The 9,434-nt window shown below is 41.0% G+C and overlaps 1 long non-coding RNA gene across 2 annotated transcripts; it reads left to right on the forward strand.

Moving 5' to 3' along the window:
- The first annotated feature begins 4,216 nt into the window (after nt 1-4,216).
- LOC121903587 lies at nt 4,217-6,663 on the forward strand. Of its 2 annotated transcripts, XR_006098074.1 has the most exons (3): nt 4,217-4,421; nt 4,529-4,599; nt 6,407-6,663. It is a non-coding gene; the product is annotated as an uncharacterized LOC121903587 (long non-coding RNA). The 2 variants fall into 2 exon arrangements; XR_006098073.1 differs by lacking the exon at nt 6,407-6,663 and having other exon boundaries at nt 4,529-4,604.
- The last annotated feature ends 2,771 nt before the right edge of the window (nt 6,664-9,434 follow it).

Below are 9,434 nucleotides of genomic sequence, written 5' to 3' on the forward strand. Positions count from 1 at the left end.
TTTAACTATTTAAACTCAGGTTTAGGTTCAGTTCATGGTGAAGGTTACAGTTATGTAATGTATTATATCAATGTGTGTCCCCATTAGTATAGACGTACAAACGTGTGTTGTATGTGTACCGTGTGAACAGCAGAAGCAGCTTCACTCTATAATTCATCACATGTGAATCTTTGATGAGTCTAAAGAAAAATAGTAAAACACAAACCAACAGTGTGTATATTTCTGATCAACACATCACCCATCTGATTGGTTGAGAGGTTGATGATGTGAGATTGATAAAGTAATAATCTAAATTTTTTTTTAAAAGTTTAAATATACAACAGTCAGACGAACAGCTTAATCACTGAGCAAATACGGATCAAAGATCATTTCTCTATAAAATTAATTGAAAATCAACACAGCTGTTAAAAAAGACCTTCAAGTTAGGTCACAAGTAAAAAACAATAAGTCCAATATCAGGACAAGTCAAGACAAACAAGTTCCAAGTCACAAAAGTTGGCCCAAGACAAGTCCAAAATCGAAACCAACAAGTCTCAAGTGAGGTCTTAAATCAAGAAAATTACAGCCCGATTCAAGAAAAGTAAGTCCCAAGTAAAGAAAGGTATGTCTCAGGTCAAGAAAGGTATGTCTCAGGTCAAGAAAGGTATGTCTCAGGTCAAGAAAGGTATCTCTCAGGTCAAGAAAGGTATGTCCCAAAATCAAGAAAGGTATGTCTCAGGTTAAGAAAGGTATGTCCCAAAATCAAGAAAGGTATGTCTCAGGTCAAGAAAGGTATGTCTCAGGTCAAGAAAGGTATGTCTCAGGTTAAGAAAGGTATGTCTCAGGTCAAGAAAGGTATGTCTCAGGTCAAGAAAGGTATGTCTCAGGTTAAGAAAGGTATGTCCCAAAATCAAGAAAGGTATGTCTCAGGTCAAGAAAGGTATGTCTCAGGTCAAGAAAGGTATGTCTCAGGTTAAGAAAGGTATGTCTCAGGTTAAGAAAGGTATGTCCCAAAATCAAGAAAGGTATGTCTCAGGTCAAGAAAGGTATGTCTCAGGTCAAGAAAGGTATGTCCCAAAATCAAGAAAGGTATGTCTCAGGTCAAGAAAGGTATGTCTCAGGTCAAGAAAGGTATGTCTCAGGTCAAGAAAGGTATGTCTCAGGTTAAGAAAGGTATGTCTCAGGTTAAGAAAGGTATGTCCCAAGTCAAGAAAGGTATGTCCCAAAATCAAGAAAGGTATGTCCCAAGTCAAGAAAGGTATGTCCCAAGTCAAGAAAGGTATGTCCCAAAATCAAGAAAGGTATGTCTCAGGTTAAGAAAGGTATGTCTCAGGTTAAGAAAGGTATGTCCCAAGTCAAGAAAGGTATGTCCCAAGTCAAGAAAGGTATGTCCCAAAATCAAGAAGGTATGTCCCAAAATCAAGAAAGGTATGTCTCAGGTCAAGAAAGGTATGTCTCAGGTCAAGAAAGGTATGTCCCAAAATCAAGAAGGTATGTCCCAAAATCAAGAAGGTATGTCCCAAAATCAAGAAAGGTATGTCCAAATTAGGAAAGGTAAGTCCTATATCTAGACAGTACCACGTAAATATTTTGTCTCTGTTACTGGTAAGGCTCGTTATTTGTTCCTTTTGTAGCTGTAATGAACACTGCAGACTCTGGGGAGCGCTAGCAGGACTTTGACTGTTTCAGATTTAAACTCATCTATTCAATTACACTGTATTGATTATGGATTTATTTGTTTATTATTATTTTGTAGTGTTTTTATAATGAATAGCTTTGTGTCCTGTAATGCTAGAGGTTGACTCACCATCAGTCGCTGTGTGATGCTGTTGTCTGGAGCTGCCGGTTGCTGGTTGGTGTTGGTGTACAATGTGGAGACATAGCTGCTGTTGGTGTTGGTGGGGTCAAGGCTGAGGGGGCGGCTGGAGGTCAGGCTATGGTTTGTGAAGTCACTGAGTCCAGCGGTGGAGATGGTGGTGGTTGACAGATTGGTTTTCACAGCGGTGGTAGGGGTGGTGGTATTGATGCAGTTCAGGTCAGATTCTAGTGCAGAGTCTGGAGTCCTCCTGAGGTCTGCAGCGAGTAAATAACCACCATCATCATCATCATTACCTGCTGCATCATCCCATGACCAGGCAGTGTTCTTCCAGAACATCCTGACTGTCCTCAGACCACAGACACAAAGACCAGACCAGACTGAACCGGATGAGACCAGATTGAACCAGAAAGAAGTTAAACCATCCAAAGTGTCTCCTGAAGAGCTTTGATTTTTTTGTCTTTGTTTTAATAGAAGTGTCCATCCACACTGACGCCGAGACACCAGTCCACTCAGCTGTTCTGATACCTGACTGATCACTAACAGCTGACTGATCAATAACAGTTGTTCATCTCTTTCACAGCAGAAGCACAGAGTCAGCAACTCCTCTTAAGAAATGTTTGACTCGCAACACAATTTCTTTTTTAAAGTTTTTGATGATTAAATTTTATTCTGATTTACTGAACTGATCAATAATATTTTCTATAGATCCGAAGCTCAGCTCCCTTGGCAGCTTGCAAGGAAACAATTTTTGAAGGGAAAATAAAACCATGTCTTAATTTAATTATTTTTAAAGAGAGTCCAGGTGAAATTACGCTACAGTTTCACCAAGCTTCAGAAATGCAATTTAATTTCTTCACAGGCAAGATTTAAATATATTTATTTAGTATAAATATAACTGTGGTGAATCCTTGAAAGCTCCACAAAAAGATAGTAAGAGGAGCTTGAGTTGAGTTTTTTTGTCAAACTGCTCAGTTTGTTAAAATGTCAGAAACAACACAGAGTTCTCTCTGTGCTGGATGTCAGTCCTGTGGTAGTGAAGTATTACTACTATAGTACTATAGTACAACTACTAACTGCTGACTGCTGACATACAGCTGCTGGAACTCACAGTCAGAAATCCTGACAGCAAATAACTTCTGCTTATTTAAAATTCTCTCATTCATTGAACAGTTGACAGATATTTTCTGATGATCTGAATAATGTTTCACTCTGCCGGACTGATGCTACATTTATCTGTTAAATATTAATTTAAAATCTAAATGTGGTTAAACTCAGACTTCAGAGCAACTGTAACAGAATATAAACTCATCTCAGGTCATTAAAACACCAAACAGAGAGGACGCGTCCGTGTTCGAAGCTTCAGTCCTCAGAGTCCCTGCTGATTGGATGATGAAGTAAAACACAAGTACTGCAGGTACTTCTGCTGATACTGCAACTGATACTCCAGACAGTACTGATGTTTCTGTGTCTGATACTGCAAGTTAAATCCCTTTCTTCTTCTTCTTCTTCTTCTTCTTCTTCTTCTTCTTCTTCTTCTTCTTCTTCTTCTTTTTCTTCGTCTTCTTCTTCCTATCCTTCCTTCCTTTCGTCCCTCTCTCTGTCCTCTCTCTCTCTCCCTCTTCAATTGGTTGGGCGAGCGAGTGTCAGATCTCAGTGTGATGTCACTGGGGGGAGGGGCTAACAGTGTGTGTGTGTGTGTGTGTGTGTGTGTGTGTGTCAGGGGTAGATAAATAGATAGACAGAGGTATTGTGAGGGTCACATGTTTGCTGTGCAGCTTCTCATCACCATGGTAACGGTGTGGACCCCCGGGGAGAGAGAGAGAGGAGTCACTTTAAATATATATGTCACTGCTCGCTCGCCCCTCTCTCCCATCACGCTAAAAATAGACAAACGTGCAGATTTACATACATGTTTAATGTGTGTGTGTGTCCTGAGGGTTTCTGTCAGAGCTAATGAAGCTAACATGTTAGCATGTGTGATCTGTTCCTTCTGTTAAACACACACACACACACACATCAGCTGTTTCAGGTGTTTCACCTGCTGTTCAGTGTGTGTGTGTGTGTGTGTGTGTGTGTGTGTGTGTGTGTGTGTGTGTGTGTGTGTGTGTGTGTCTGGTTGAGTCTCAGGAATGAAGATGTGACGAGGTGAAACCAGGATGTTTCAGGACAGATTTTAAATACCTTTTATTTCGTTTATAGTTTGTTTGTTTGTTTGTTCATACTCACCTCTCTCTCTCCTCCCCGTCCTTGCTCTCTCCTGCTTTAGGCCTCCAGGTCTGTAGGAGGTCAGATTCCCTCTAGACCAGCTCCCACCGCTACAGGAGGGTCTGTTCGTTTGATTCTGAGCTTAAACAGCAATCAGAAACCAAACTGGTTGTTTCCAGTGCAAACTGTTCAGCCTGAGATCAAAACTCTGGGTTTCAGTCTCAGAGAGAAGTAACTTAAACTCTGGGTCACCAAAATGCAAAATAAACAATGTAATCTGATTTTCCCTTTATGCATCAATATTTACCTCACAATTAAAATTAAAATGCATTTTTCTTCAATTTGAAAATGAAAACAGCATTTGAACTTTCATCTTTAAAGACGTAACCTGCTGTACGGTGGACAGTATTCAAATGCAGTAAGTGAAACAGCGCCCCCTGTCTGTTGCATTTATATTTACATGTCAACACGCTGTTATGGGGTCAAAATAAAAATGAAAATGTAATCTGTCGTCTCATCATGCAGGTCGTCAGTGAGGATGTCAGTCATTCTCTGCAGCGGGACTTCATGCACCTCGCTAAAGGGAAAACTAGCAGGTATTGTGATGATGTTTAAGGCAAAGTACTGTTTAAAAATGACATAATCTTCTTTGTCAGGTTCATCAATGATGATAAATGATCTGAAGTCTATAGTTTTTGGACGAGGCTGCTGTTGACAGATTAGTGGATTTGATATATTAACAGAGGACTTGCGATCATTTTGCAGCCAATTCATGTTGAAGTTGGAAAAGTTTAGAGTTTGACAAATTACACGGGAGGCTGTTAAGTTTAATAAAATAGTTGGGAGAATGCTAAGCATACTGTAGGCAGACCACTGTGTCTGTGCTTATTTATAGACACAGCCGACGTATAACTGAACTGTTAATATTGTAGCTGTTGTTAGTAATGTTGAAGGATTAGGGTTTATATTAACCCTACAGGAGACACCTTATCAAGAAAAATGAAACTTGCAAATAAAAAAATGAAAGAATTTCGAGCCTTTTTTAAAATAAATTCTATTTCTACATTCTGTATTCTATATAAGCCCTGTGCTTCAGAACAGGAAATCCATTGAGATGAAGGTATAAAGACTGTACATTCTGCTTTATGTGCATCTTTTTCTGAGGTTTGACTTAAACATTTTAAAAAAAACACAAAACAAACAAAACCTGAGTGACAAATGTTAAACGTGAGGAGAGAGACCTGGCCGACACTTCTAACAAAATAATACAAATGAACAAAGAGGACACAGAAAGTCAAACTGTCTCAAGTTGCTTTGGATGTTGTTGGCTGCAGAAGGAGAGAACGTCACTGTGTGAGAAGGTTTTGGTTGGTTTTCTCTTCACACTCTGCTGGTTAAGATGTTTCCTTCAGTCTGCTGCTGCAACTAAACACACTTTAAAGTCAAACTAACTGCTTTCAACAGAGCGTTTGGTGGAGGTTTGAAACCCTGATGTGAATCATTATCTGCTGCACGCTGACAGTAAATGAGAAGCCGAGCAGAAAGCTGATGTGATCTGATGTGTTCACTTTGTCTCCTGTGTGTTTCGCTCTGGATTCTCTCATGATGGACTCACCTGACATCAGTGACATCACACAGGTGTCATGTGTTGTATCAGCTGAGCAGGAAGTCAAACTGCAGCACCAACAGACATCAACACATCTGATTGTGTCCTTATAAGTGCAGTTTTAACGATTTGTTTCTGTCTTTTTCTTTTATTGTCACAAATCAAACAATAATTGTATAATTTGATTTTCAGTGTAGAGAGGGAGAGGTGCACTAAACTGACCAGAATATCATCGAAATGCTAATTATATTTGGGGGTCTGACATTCAAAATAAAACAAAGTGTAAAAGTGTTATTGATACACTAGAAACTGATTTATTAGCATGAAACTGTCACATACAATAAATGAGTGAACATTCAGCAGAAACACATGTGCTTTAAATTCTATCAAACATCAGATTTTTTCATAAAAACAGCAAAACAAAGATAAAACATTTGATTTCACTCAATAACTTTTTCTTTTATTCAGTTACTTTAACTCAAAAAGCAAATATTCTTAAAAGAAGCAATAACACATTTCAGCTGAATAAGTAGTTTATAGTATATAAAAGACAGTGAAGAAAAAAGATATAAACTCATCAAACAACTGGATGGATTTTTAAATGATTTGTTGACTCAACATTTATCCAGATGAGACCATAAAACTCTGGATTCATAAAAATATTTAAGTAAAAACAGTTACAGCTGTTCACATGAGAGAAGTTAATGATGATAAAATATAACTATATACAGATAATTATGTTACAAATGGTCCAATCAGATCTCCTCTCTGCTCTTCTTCTACTGGTCTTTATAAAGGTCTCGCTACTTCCTGTTGTGGCACTGAGCGTTGGTGCTGGTTCCTCGCCGTACTGGGCTGCAAAAACCTGGTTGAGACTGAGAGGAGAGATGAAACCAAAGATGATTTTCTTCTTCAGTGGTTTGTGGCTCCTTGGAGGTCCTACTCTGCTCCCTGAGCTCCTTCCTCTTCAGCCGGCTCTCCTTCAGCTCTGGAAACACCGAGGTTATAAGAATCCAGCTCAATGTTCTCCTGTGGGCCTGACTTCTGCCCCCTGCTGTCAGGTCTGCGTGAGTCCTGTGTCAGGTCTGTGCGAGTCCTGCGTGAGGTCTGTGCGCCCCAAACGAAGAAATACCTGCGCTTATTGGTTGATATGATGACATCACCTGGGGGTGTCCCAGTCACCACAAATCAAATGTTGATTGGTTAATTTTGTTGTCACTCTATATTTATGCCATGTATGTTTTCTACGAGTGGAGCCTGCAACCAAGGACCCAGCAGGTCCTGAGAGCCGTATGGAGAAGCACAGGCAGACACATCCAGTTCCAGCTCCAGATACTGGGTTTATGGTTATGATAGTAACTGAAATCAAACTAAATATTTTTAAAAATCACATAAATAATTTTAATAACTAATTGTTATAGATAATGTTCAGTCAGTTCTTTACTTTCTCCTTGTTTTTCTTTCAACACCATTAACGTTACATCCTGTGATTCTTCATCACTTCTGTCTCGTCTCTCCTGATTCCTTCACTCAGTCTCGAAATGTAAAAAGCTTCCTCTTAAGAGTCTGACAGAGCATGAAGCAGAACTTTAACTTGTACGGTGTTAATTACAGTAATTGTTGACAAACGACACACAGTGTGAATACATCAGCAGTCAAGCTATCAAACTATCAGCTACATTAACATTACTGTAATGTAAAGCAGCAGCAGATAAACTGGACGCTTAAACAACATTAATGTCAATTTATAAAACTTCTGCTTCACTGAAGAGTTTTTCTAGCTACTTACTTTGTTGTCTTTTGTCTGACAGATTATTATTTGATGCTGCACATGTCAGTTAATGTCATATATGATCCTCTGAACTCTGATTCATTCGTCTGTCTCATGAAAGCGGCTCCAGTCTGCCTGCTAGCTTCAGCACAGAGGGTTAGTTTGTTTTAACGCCAGCGCAGCAGGAGTGGGTGGTGGTTTGTTGGTCCGTGTTAACACTAACAGACGTCTCCGTGTCTCATAAAAGAACACAATGTTCCAACAGAAAACAAAACAAGCGCTCCTAGAAGCTCCAACAGAAACTGTGGTAGGAAGCCAGTCTGAGCTAACAGCTGTAAAGTGATGGAAAGTTTGCTTAAACACTGTTTCAGAATTTGAGAGGTGGGTAAACGGCGTTTACGTGCGTTTAGCCTCCACTACAGCCCTGCTTGTAAGACAAAGAGCTCTCGGATTAAAAACTGCTTTTTGATCTATACACACATTTTATTTTAGCCATTGTGAGCTTAAATAATGTTTGTATTTTAGATCGACACAAAAGGACCTTTGGTGTTAATTTATATTTGAGGAGAGAAGAAATACGTTGGTGCAACGGGGCCCTCTAGTGGTCACAGGGGTTGCACACACATGAGTAGTCTGTGTGTAGCAAGAAAAGGCCTTAATTTGAACAAAGAAAGGAGGAGAAAATAACATTCAGCTTCTCACAGAGGAAGAAGGATTCATCATCTCTCTGTGTTTACAGACCTGCTGCTTCAGCCAATCATCTCTGTGTCTTCTACCATGGACGGGGTCTCCGAGGCCCAGCAGCAGGGGTTTCAGGTGCGTCAGGGCTCCAACTTCACCATCAGCTGCTCCGTCCAGCCTCAGTACCCAGGAGGCTCCTTCCAGCTCACCTTCACCTCCTCCAACACAACACACAACTACACCCAGCCAGCTGTCAATCACTCCGCTGACTTCCTGTTTCCTGCTGCAGACGTCACACTGACTTTGTTTCCATGTTTGTAAAACATGATAAAAAGTCATCAGGCAGCAGGACCGACCCAGCGACCTACAGAGAGCTGAGGCAGAATCTGATGAAGGAACTGTAAACTGTTTCCTTCCCGGCTTATTTAATGTTATTGAACCATAACAACTGTGTTGTAGTGAAAAGTTAAAGACAGCAAACGAGTCAGTGAAGCGCAGACCTTGCTCAGCCTCATGGGGGACTCACGCGGGTCTCGCGCAGGCCTCGCGCAGGACTCACGCAGGTCTCGCGCAGGACTCGCGCAGGACTCACGCAGGACTCACGCAGGACTCGCGCAGGTCTCGCGCAGGCCTCACGCAGGACTCGCGCAGGACTCACGCAGGACTCACGCAGGCAGGCATTGCAGAAAGGAACGGAGGATGGATTTTGTTTTCCAGTGACTGGTGAGTCCTGCTGTATTAATTATGTATAGACGTGATTAAGATTGTTGTTGGTGATGCTCGACTTTGCTGCTGTGAGAAATATGGCCTAATTTCTATCTTTCAGAAAATCTTTCCTTTATTGTCTGTTTGTTGAGCAACATGAGTGAACGTTTACCATCGGAAGACCGGGTTGGCAGTTTAGCTAATGCATGTGTGGGAGAAATAACCAGGTTAGCATAGTTTCAGCTTGTTGAGCCGGTGCTTTGAGTACATTTGTTAACAGGTGTCAGAAGGTGATTTTGTAATGGACTTATTCTTAATGACGTAGTTTTTATATTGTTTAGATGTTAGTTGTTGGTGATGAGTGCACTTCAGCCCCTTTTACACAGCCCGTTCAAAGCGGGAATACTGCGCCTGTAATCCGCCTCGCTGTTCTGTGTGACAGCCGGCACGGCGGGACCGGGAGCTGACGCTGTTGTTTAGCCCGTATTCAGACCACATCAGGCGGTGCGGCGTACAGCTGCAGGGTTGAGGGGGTGTGCGGGGATGCAGGTGTGTTTGTGCTTTGGAAAGTAACCGCTGTGAAATGTATCGATACAGCCTAACCTGTAGATGGCGCTGCAGCATTACTGATGTGGTAATGCACTGTGATGTATGTAGGGGAGAAGAAG

Source organism: Thunnus maccoyii, chromosome 9 (assembly GCF_910596095.1).
Source record: "Thunnus maccoyii chromosome 9, fThuMac1.1, whole genome shotgun sequence".
NCBI lineage: Eukaryota > Metazoa > Chordata > Actinopteri > Scombriformes > Scombridae > Thunnus > Thunnus maccoyii.